Consider the following 11,069-nt stretch of genomic DNA (forward strand, 5'->3'; position numbering starts at 1 on the left):
CGAGGGAGCTTCTTCCCTTGGCTGAGCATTACCAATAAAAGCTTCCTGAATTAGTATAACAACTGGGTGGTGACTATGTACAATTCCCTTAAGTGCAGAAAGTTTTGGCCAGTTTGTAATACCACAGGCATTCCACAAGATTAATATTAAGCTTCACTTAGTTATCGATCATGTCCCTTGGAAGAACGGCGACTAAATAAAGAGGCAGTGAGTGTAGTAACTGATGTGATAACAACCCGCTTAGCTTCAACGAGAGATTGTAGTGTGGTATCATTAGTAGCAAATTTAGAAGTTAGATGGTCAAAGGAGGCTATGAGACTGTCCAAGCGAATGTCCATGCTCTCTAAACGAGATTCAGTGGCTTCAAAACATGATGTAAGTGAGTCACACCGAGACTTGAGGACATCTACAGCATTACGAAGTGTAGACACTTGTGAGGAGGCAGTAACGGTGGATTTGATTGATGGCATTGGAAGCTGTTGTGCAATATGCTGGTTCGATGCAGTGCGTGATCATCTGGTACAACCACGCCACACTTTGACTCCGGGCTCATTACATCTCGGGCATTTCCAATGCGAGGTGTCTGGTGTAGGTAGAGGTAATGAGCGTGATGTTGATGCCGAGGTAATGTCAACCACTGTGGGCAGGTCCGACTGTACTGCTCAAGGGTACAAAATGCACACTTTTCAGTGGCCGCACAGTATCGTGAGATGTGACCGATACCCCAGCATTTGAAGCACCACGCCTTTTAGTCTGGCATTCTGTGTAGTTCACATGACTGGAAACAAGGGAGGAAAGAGAAGTTAACAAAAGGCAGGGGTGGATCTGGGTGGCTCCAAGTAATAACAATAAGATTGATGTACTTCCCATCCTGTAGGAAACGATGTACAGTGTGTACTCCCGTCAGTTCCTTAGCTAATGAAGGGTCTACATCACCAGGATATCGAGTGAAAAGATATGTAGGGAACTTACGGGGTCTGTTTACAGCATCCTGAACATCTAACACAAGTGACAGAACCTCCCCACCCTTGACTAAATTTATCATATCCAGGCGATGCCACGAAATGTATACAAATCGAGAAGTTATCGCAGACATCTCAACTTCAGCCAATTCCGATTGAGGCTGAACATCTTGGTAACCTCCGATAGCCAGCGAAGCTTCACATTAACCCTCGGATTCTCTCTAAATAGGAGCTTTATGTATTCAGCACGTGGAGCAAAGGCAGGTAGAACAGTTTTGTAGCCAGGGTAGGTATACTCTGAATAGCAGGTCGAGGCAGGGATCTATTCAGAACTTCATTTTGAGAGGAAAAAGCATCACACTTTGTAGTTTTAGCAGCAGGGGATGCTGGCTCATTACTGCTATCTGTGTCATGCTCCATACATCGTTTGTTGGAGGTAGGGGTATGGTCCATGAGACTAGGAGCTGCACCAGCAGGGATCAACTTATGAGATTAGTAGTGACAAGTCGTGGCAATATTCCTGTGTAAGCAGATGCTCTTCAACATTATCATCACTTAGAATAAGGTCCTCCTCAACATCAGCGAGAGTACCATGTCCCGAGAATTCCATAATCATTATCTACAGGTGTTTTAACAATGCCCATATCTGATTTCGTTTCTCTGGTAGAGTAACGTTGCCCTGATGGGGATAATCACGTCACGCACACTGCACTGCACATGTGCGGTTTAGGAAAACTTGAATGAGTGGTATGCCGAGTGAACGAGATTTTTAATCCTAAATAAAGTCTAAGTTCAAAAACTCGTAAACAGACTAATGTCACAGCTTTCAGTCAATTCTAGGTGATGTAGATCTTCGTATCTCCTAAATAATCAAGAAAGTTTTCAGAGCACACAAATGCACATGTTGACAGACAAAGTCCAAGATGGCGCTCTCCGCCGCTGGAGAGAGAGAGAGAGAGAGAGAGAGAGAGAGAGAGAGAGAGACTCAATAACTCATATTGTCTCTCATCTTATTCCAAGAAGAGCTCAAGGAAGTAATCCATACTCCATATGGTTGAAGCCATCCGTAACGTATTCATAAGAAGTTACTCCAAGAGCCTTTCGTTTGCCCGTTTGTGTAAATGTAAGCTGTTTAATGGCGTTTCAACTGTTTGACAGCTCTCAAAGACCATCACATCATCTCCGCTTCCATTGCATTTCGCTGAAGTTATTAGTGGGTGATTGCATCTTTAATATGGCTTGCAACGGCATGACAACATGAAGTGAAGCAATTTGACATCGATGTATGAATAACTTTCAAGATTCGTTTAATGAGACTTTAGATTTGAATAATTTCAAACCAATTCCGGACTTTGTATGCTGTGCAGCCGTCGATGCATGATTCGAATTACACTCTAGTGAGAGAGAGAGAGAGAGAGAGAGAGAGAGAGAGAGAGAGAGAGAGAGTCTGTATATGATTAATCTGATTATTCCAATATACTCTAGCTTATGTAGATCTCAAACGTTGTTGCGCGATAAAATATTGCTCGATAATTAGATTGTGTTTGGAGTATGTACTATATCATACTTCCATAAAATTTCTTTAGCGCCCAATAATACCTGAATAGAATATAAATCATATCGCCAGTAATGTACGATGCATGCATTCGTGCACACAGACACACAGACACATACACACACACACACACACATATATATATATATATATATATACACACACACACACACACATATATATTGATTATATATATATCATTAGCCGTTGCTCGTTCACTGCTGCGGCAAAGGCCTGAGACGTGTCCTTCCACTCCCATTTGTTAATGGCCTTTCTATGACAGTCTATTCCCGCAATTTTCTTTGTTCATCAATCTATTGTCTTCTCTTCCTTCCCCTGCTTCATTTCTAAATTTCTATGAATCCATTCTGTTATTCTTAATGTCCATCTATTTTTTATTTGTAATTCTCATTATGTGTCCTGCCCATGTCCAACTATTTTTCTTTCATCGTGTTAAACTATTGTCTTCTTTAGTTTACTCTCTATCCATATTGCTCTTTTTCTGTTTCTCTTTGTTATTCCCGTCATAATTTTTCATAACTCTTTGAGTTGTAACTAGCTTATGTTCTAAGGCTTTAGTAATGCTCCAAGTTTCTAATGCATAAGTTAATATTGATAGGACCATATGATTAAATACTTTCTTATTAGAGAATGCGTCATTTTATATTTCTTAATATTTATCTATACACCTTATCTATCTCTTTGCATTTTCATCAAATATCATCTAGCTTTATTCATGTCCATTTTCAGGCCTACATGTCTAATATCTCTATTCAAATCTACTATCATCTTTTGCAATACCTCCTATGATTCACTAATACAACTATGTCATCGGCAAATCTAAAGTTATTAATGTATTCCCACTGATGTTAATTGCTACATTTTCCTAATCTAAATTCTTAAAAACTAATTTAAGGCACACAGTGAATAACTTAGGAGAGATGAGGTCTCCTCTCTAACTCCTTTCTAAACCAAACTTGGTATCTATTAATACTCGACCAGTAGGTGGAAATGCGAGAGGATTGACAATATGATGTCAGCGACGAGCAATTTCCAAATATATGTGGCGCTTCTAAAAGATAATGTAAGGGTTCATAACCATGGATAGTTATCACAGATCCGTTGCAGCTACCAGGTGGATATTGACAGATTTAGACAGACTACTTTGTGTCCTAGAGAGTGGTCTGGCAGAAGAGAATTCCAAGCACCCATGTCTACCAATAATCGCGCAACCGTACCAGCATCATGTAAAAAGAAAGATTAGAGACAGGGGAGGCCACCGCCACAATCAATGGCCTACTAACAAGGTTTTTGGCCACTGACAATCATTCACACATTTCTTGCAGCAGCCCCTTATTTGGTGTGGTAGTAGCATAACTGCGCCTGATGGGCGTTAGTAAGTAGCTGGAAAGGTCGTTAGCTGGGGCATAAGCAAGGGGTGGTGGGTTGCTTTGCCACCGCTCTGGCAGGTCCTGGGGTGGGCGTCTGTGTCCTACTGCATTTATGTCAGCTTTGGTCAATGTTGAATGGTTTTTTCACGTCGTCAGGGGTTGATGGCGTTGAGGGAAGTCAGAATGTGGTAAAGTGGCTGTCCATGAGGGCGTTGACTCTGGTCATCAGGTCCTTTTGGAGATGCAGCATGTACAAATCGGGTAGGTACTATACCCAAAGGGCACGAAATATATTCACTTCATTAGGAGAGCAGTCAGCGGCAGGTGCAGGCGAGCAATACTGGTCATTTTCCTCAGGGTGAGTGAAGCCTTTTGGTCCCCCGACGGTTTTGAGATAATTGAAAGAGTTTTGTTATGCGGACGGCCCCAGTGATGGCAAGTACTGCTCCAGGAGGTATGTTCGCACAGACAATCTGAAATTTCCACGAGAGTGTCCTTTGGGGATCGCTGTGAGACCATAATCTGCTTTGATGCTTGACTGAGTCACGCCCTTTATGCAAAACTGGACTTCAGCCCACTTTTCCACTGACGAAGGACGGTAGTTTCAGGGGTAAGGCATTGATAACAAAAATCAGTGTCTGAGGGCGCATTATCAAACAGTAAGGCATGGCAGTGAGGGAGAAGGTGGGAGGGAGCTGAACACTCTGGTGGTCACTAATGTGCAGGTGAGCCGTTAGGATGTAACTGAGAGACAGCGTAATGAACCTAACTTTATTTCAACAGACAGTGAGCTTTTGTGACAACAGTTTCAGTGAAAGTTCACAAAAAACTCAAACAGATCTTTATAAGAAGATACGAGCATAAACATGTTATCAATGCGAGGCGATAGTGATAACGACAACTTAAAAAAAGAAAACAGAAATACCATTACAGTGTGCGAATGTGTTAGATCCACTTGGGGTATAGTTAATTTTCAAAATTACTAGATTTTAGGAATTACGCATAATTACTGAAGTATTCATTATTATGTAAATTTACTAACAATTATGCATAATAACGGATTTCACATATATACAGTAATACATAGTATATATATATATATATATATACATATATATATATATATATATATGTGTGTGTGTGTGTGTGTATATATATATATATATATATACATATATATATATATATATATACATATATATATATATATATGCTTAATATAAATATATATATATATATATATACACACACGCATATATATATATATATACATATATATATATATATATATACATATATACATATATATTCACACGTACACTCACATACACAAACATATATCTATATATATATATATATATACATATATATATATATATATTACAGTATATATATATATATATATATAAATATATATATATATATATATATGTAATATATATATATATATGTATATACATACATATATATATATATATATATATTTAATATATAGATATATATATATATATATATATATTTATATATATAGATATATATATATATATATATATTTACATATATATATATATATATATACATGTATATATATATATATATATATAAATATATATGTATATATATGCACACAAATTCTTCTTTAAGGAACCTGCACATACCTTTTAACATGGAAATAATTCTGTCATGGGAACACAGACCCAGGAGAGATACATTTAATGATAAGTATATCCACCGACTTAAGGATTCGAACCTTAAAGGTAAGTGAAAGTAAAGGCAAAAAGTTAACTTAAACCATCCAGCTATAAGGAGAGATAAGAGTGGATTCGGGCAGTTTTATGATGATTTTATCCCTTACACTCTGATTTTTATTTTCAAAAGCCACAAATACCATTCAATATCAAAGTCCCTCTTCCGCGGTACGACAGATCCAAAGGGAAATTCCTGTATATATCTGACTGTAAAGCAAGTTAAGAATGCTTTCTCAAGTAAAGAATTCTCTCACGGGATTATCTGCAGAGATTGAAAAAGGAAAATCACTCCAAGAAAAGAACTTACCCTTTACCAGTTCCATACATTTTGCGTGTTTTTTTCCATAACGATTCATCTTTTGTCACTCTAGGTGCAGGGACTCTTTTAATTTTGTAGACTTTCAGCGCAATGTAATTACTACAATTGTTTAGATCTAATTATTTGAAGATGAAGATTTAAATCAATCACAGTGTAAATCTTCATTGCAACAAGAATACCACATTGTTAGAAAATCGTTTCTTGCATTCTTTCCTTCCCCGCCACAGGTGAACTTCCGTCCAATCCATTCAAGTCAAAAGCAATGAAAATTCAGATAAATTTGAATCCAAAGAATTTCGCATTGGCTGGAAAGCATTTCCTATCGAAACGAAGTGACTGATTTGCATTCGGCTGTAAAAGGCAGAGTGAGTTTTCTGTACATAATAACAACACTCTTGGACGAAGACTTTTAACATTTCCAACATGAAATGAAAATGCAGATTGCCAGGTTTTTATTTTGCAAAATTATACCAACTTTATTTTTTGCAATATATCACGGATACCTTGATTTGAATTGTGCGAATGCTTTAAGGGATTGTGTAAATATCAATATGAAGGCTTTTGAGAATTATGTATATATATATATATATGAAGGCTTTTGAGAATTATGTATATATATATATATATATATATATATATTACTAACCAGTATAAAAACCAACCACAATGGCATATATTATTGAATTCTACTTTGGGAATGTATATCTGCAGGAATTCTTATAGAATAATAGTTTTTAGCTGGACAAAGATTCGAACCTACGTCTCTTAGCCGAAGCCATGCCTTCAAGGACTCTTACCAACCATATTATCAAGAAAGATATAAGTTTATTACAAGTCCACCGTATATATATCCTGTCGAATTCAGGAATCTTTTCTTAGACTTGATATCAACCCATCTCCACCATAAGTGAGTTTGCAACACATGATTATTTATGATGAATATATATCACTAACACTCGTTATTCTAATCAATGTAAATATTAACAATAATGGCATTTTAAATCGAATTCTACCTTGGGAATGCGTACCCACTGGAAATTCATTTATGATAGCAGATTCCGTCTGGGCAAAGATACGAACCTATGCCTCTTAGCTGAAAACATGACTGCCGAGACTAACCAACCATACTATCAAGAGATAGCATATAGCATATACATTCCCAAGGGTAAATTCGACATAAAATACCACTGTGGTTGGTATTTACGTTGATTAAATTCACGAGTGTCAGTGGTGTATATTCATCAAATATAACCACGTGCTGTAAACTCATTAATCAGCTATCATGGTGGACATGGGTTTATTTTAAGTCTAAGAACAGATTCCTGAATTCGACGGGGATATGTACGGTGGACTGGTATAAACTTACATTTCTCTTGATAGCATTCTTAGTTAGAGTCCCTGCAGCATGGTTTCGGCAAAGAGGCATAGGTTTGAATCTTTTCTCAGCACAAGCTGTTATCATAAATGAGCTTCCATTGGATATATACTCCCAAGGTAGAATACGATATCAAATGGCATTGTGGTTGATATTTACACACACACACATGCACACACATAAACACACACATATATATATATATATTATATATACATATATATATTATGTGTGTATATATAAATAAATAAATATATACATATATATATATATATATATATATAAAGATAGATAATATTTCTTGTAAAGAAAATACAATTTTGACATTTCATACGATAGATTTAGAGAGAGAGAGAGAGAGAGAGAGAGAGAGAGAGAGAGAGAGGACCCCTCATTAGAAAAATAATTAACAGTCTCCTGTAGCATATTAGATTGGACAATTTCCTTAAAATCATTTAGGATTAAAACAAGGAAGATTTTTAGCATGACTAGAGAACCGGATCCTCTTTTATGCACCCTTAATTGTGAGAGATTCGAGATTTTTTAGAGCGTTATGTTGCCTTATATATAAACCTTGACGTAAATTCATAATATCATTTCCACGTCCCTACCCCGTTACGATACATTTTCATTACAAGAATAAAAGTCGATCATATGGTGCTTAAATCATTTACATTATTGCTCGTCATTATCAAATATGTGTTTGATAAGGTATTTGACCATAATTCAGAAAACCCTTCAATTGTTATTATTTATAAGATTTTACTTATGAATCATGCTGAAAACTAATTCAACTACATATCAGATTATTATGGTAGTTTTCTCTCTCTCTCTCTCTCTCTCTCTCTCTCTCTCCTCTATATATATATATATATATATACATATATATATATATATATATATTACATATATATGTATATATACATACATATTTATATATATATATATATATATATATATACATATTTATATATATATATATATATATATATAAATATATATATGCCCTTCCATTTTTTCGTATAATCTATCTTTCTACCAATACACAAACTTCATTGTGTTTAGTTACAGACCAAGAAATTATAAATCATAAAAACCATAGGAAAATTAGCTCAGTAATATCGAGAATGGAAGTGATCCTGGAAACAATAAGAGTGTTTTACCCCAGTGGAAGTTCGAAATACTTCTTACAATATTCATTAGAATAATCAATTGTATCCATCTTATGTATTCTCTCTCTCTCTCTCTCTCTCTCCTCTCTCTCTCTCTCTCTCTCTTAATCTGTCCTCTTGCGTATACAGCTGGCTATTACTAGTACCCTTTCTCCTATCATTTTCTAGAAGTCTGAATATTCATCACGAAACTCCAGGTGTAGGATATTATCCATCAGCGCAAGATTATGCTTTTAAAATGTTTTTCTAAGTTACAGTAACTTGATGTTTTTAATAATTTGAAATTGATTGTATAGATATTTGATAATTTAGAATATATATGTACTCCACCTATCTCTGATCCTATCTGTGAGAATACAACATGTAAATATATAATTATTTTTATTTTTGTAAGGAATATTCCTCAAAAAAAAAAAAAGAAAAATCATTAACATATGCAAAATAAAAAAAAATTGACAATGGCCCATGTTCCTCGTGAGCAAAGCTTTTAATAATGGTTTCTGTTAGGCTTTCAAAGCATTGATCACCGAACGCTTTTACGAACTTGCAAAATTAGGCAAGAGCTACTGAAGAAACTTGTGATATTAAAACACGTGTGTATTTTATAACAACGGACAGAGCACGTTTATAGTATTTTGTATCGTCGCTTAAGATTGACAGCACATCACTAATAATAATAATAATAATAATAATAATAATAATAATAATAATAATAATAATAATAATAATAATAATAATAATAATCACGTGAATTAGCAATGAAATGACTCATGAATCGAGATTCAGAAACGATAAACAAACAGCCGTGGCAATTACAAATCCTTCCTTTCCGAAATGTCCTCGAAAATTTCCTTTTCCAATTCAGTTGGCATGGAAAGATGCCAAAGGATATGTAAATAGGGGGAAGACAATCTGAATAGGAAACCAATGAAAGAGACATCAAATTTATCTGGAAGAATGTGCGAAAAAGAAAGTCGGGAAAAATGTTTGCCAAGACGAGTATCACCCGATGCGATATCGACTTCTGCTCTGCATTTTCCCCAGTGTTTGCTCAGGAGCGAATTGCTTTTTCGGATCTTTAGTGAAATTGAGAAATTTTTGTCTCGCGAAAAGGTTGGGAGTCATTCTGATGCTTATGAAGGAAAAATAAAATGATATATCGATGATGATTCATCAAGGAAACTTTATTTCCATGGAAGATAGAGTTCCATGCTTTTTTAAATGACACACCCAATATACTTGAAATTAATTAGATACCTGGTCCTCCTTTGGAGTTTTTTAAATGAAGAAAGCGCAGCAAGAAAGAGATCTTAGACAGTTGATATCATATGCAATTTCCTACCAAACGGAAGCTAGTGCAGACGCAATAGTTATTTATAGTAGTGATAAAAATAACAATAATAATGACAATAATGAAATCTAATTACCCTACCCTATAAAACAGGGAAACTTTGCTTGGTAAATTGGTACTGTAGATTAAAATTCCATTACAATACTGAATGTCTTCAGCGACGTACCTCGAGTACTGTAATGTGTTAAACATTCATCATAGGATGAACTTATGATGATCCCGAATGAAGGCAGACTCTTAAGTTATCATATAATATGAAATAATTTTAGCTTTATTAAGATCAAATGTAATTGAAATGGTGCATAGACAACAATTTAGACTGATGCATCATTACACGTATTATCAAATACACCGATAAACGATAAACTGCCTGGCCCTTATTCAAAACATGATAGGAATGCACTTGGAATGAGGGATTGCAACAAGTAGTACCGGCAAAATTATTGCCAAGGATCATCTTGACTCCTGGCATGGGATCTTTAATGACGATGGCCACTTGCACTAACCCGGACTTGAAGGGGGATTCCAGGTAGATGATATGGAGGGGGCAAGACCTCCTAACCCAATACATAACCAACTATTATTGTCCCCCTGTAGTCCGAGAACTCATTGAATGGTGATACCAAGCGATGCAGGATAATTTATTCTGCTCCAGTTTCAGAAAAATCCTTACAGTGGTAGGACTAGCTCTCTGTTCTGGTAATGACACAGAGCAGTATGCTGTAAGGCACCACTCCCTGCAGAGACACCTGCTTTCTGTATCCCCTTTCTGTCATGTTGAAGTGTACCGACTTCACCGGGCCCTTATTGTTTGAGTGGCACTAGCTTGCACCATACCCAAGGTTGCCGCAATGACTACACCTGTTTCCCTGTGATCGTGTAAGGGGCATTTCTGTTGTAGCAAGGCTAGCACTTGGACGAGTGGCTGCCTGAGGATTTGTTGTGAAATCCCATGGCACTGAAGATAGGTACTGTGGCCACTGATAGCCTCCATTAGTAGGAGGGCTAGTGACAAAGTAATGTGGCTTTCTTGTCCATATTGGAGCATACTCTGAGATGGAGCTCATCTGAATTGCCTTTGGACGAGCTCTCCTCAACTTTTTGGATACTTCTCCTACATCTGCTAAAATGGCAGCAAAATTAACTGTATTTACCTTCCTTTCCTTCAGGTAGTCACTTACCTTTCCTGATATAGC

Source organism: Palaemon carinicauda, chromosome 8 (genome assembly GCF_036898095.1).
Source record: "Palaemon carinicauda isolate YSFRI2023 chromosome 8, ASM3689809v2, whole genome shotgun sequence".
Classification (NCBI taxonomy): Eukaryota; Metazoa; Arthropoda; class Malacostraca; order Decapoda; family Palaemonidae; genus Palaemon; species Palaemon carinicauda.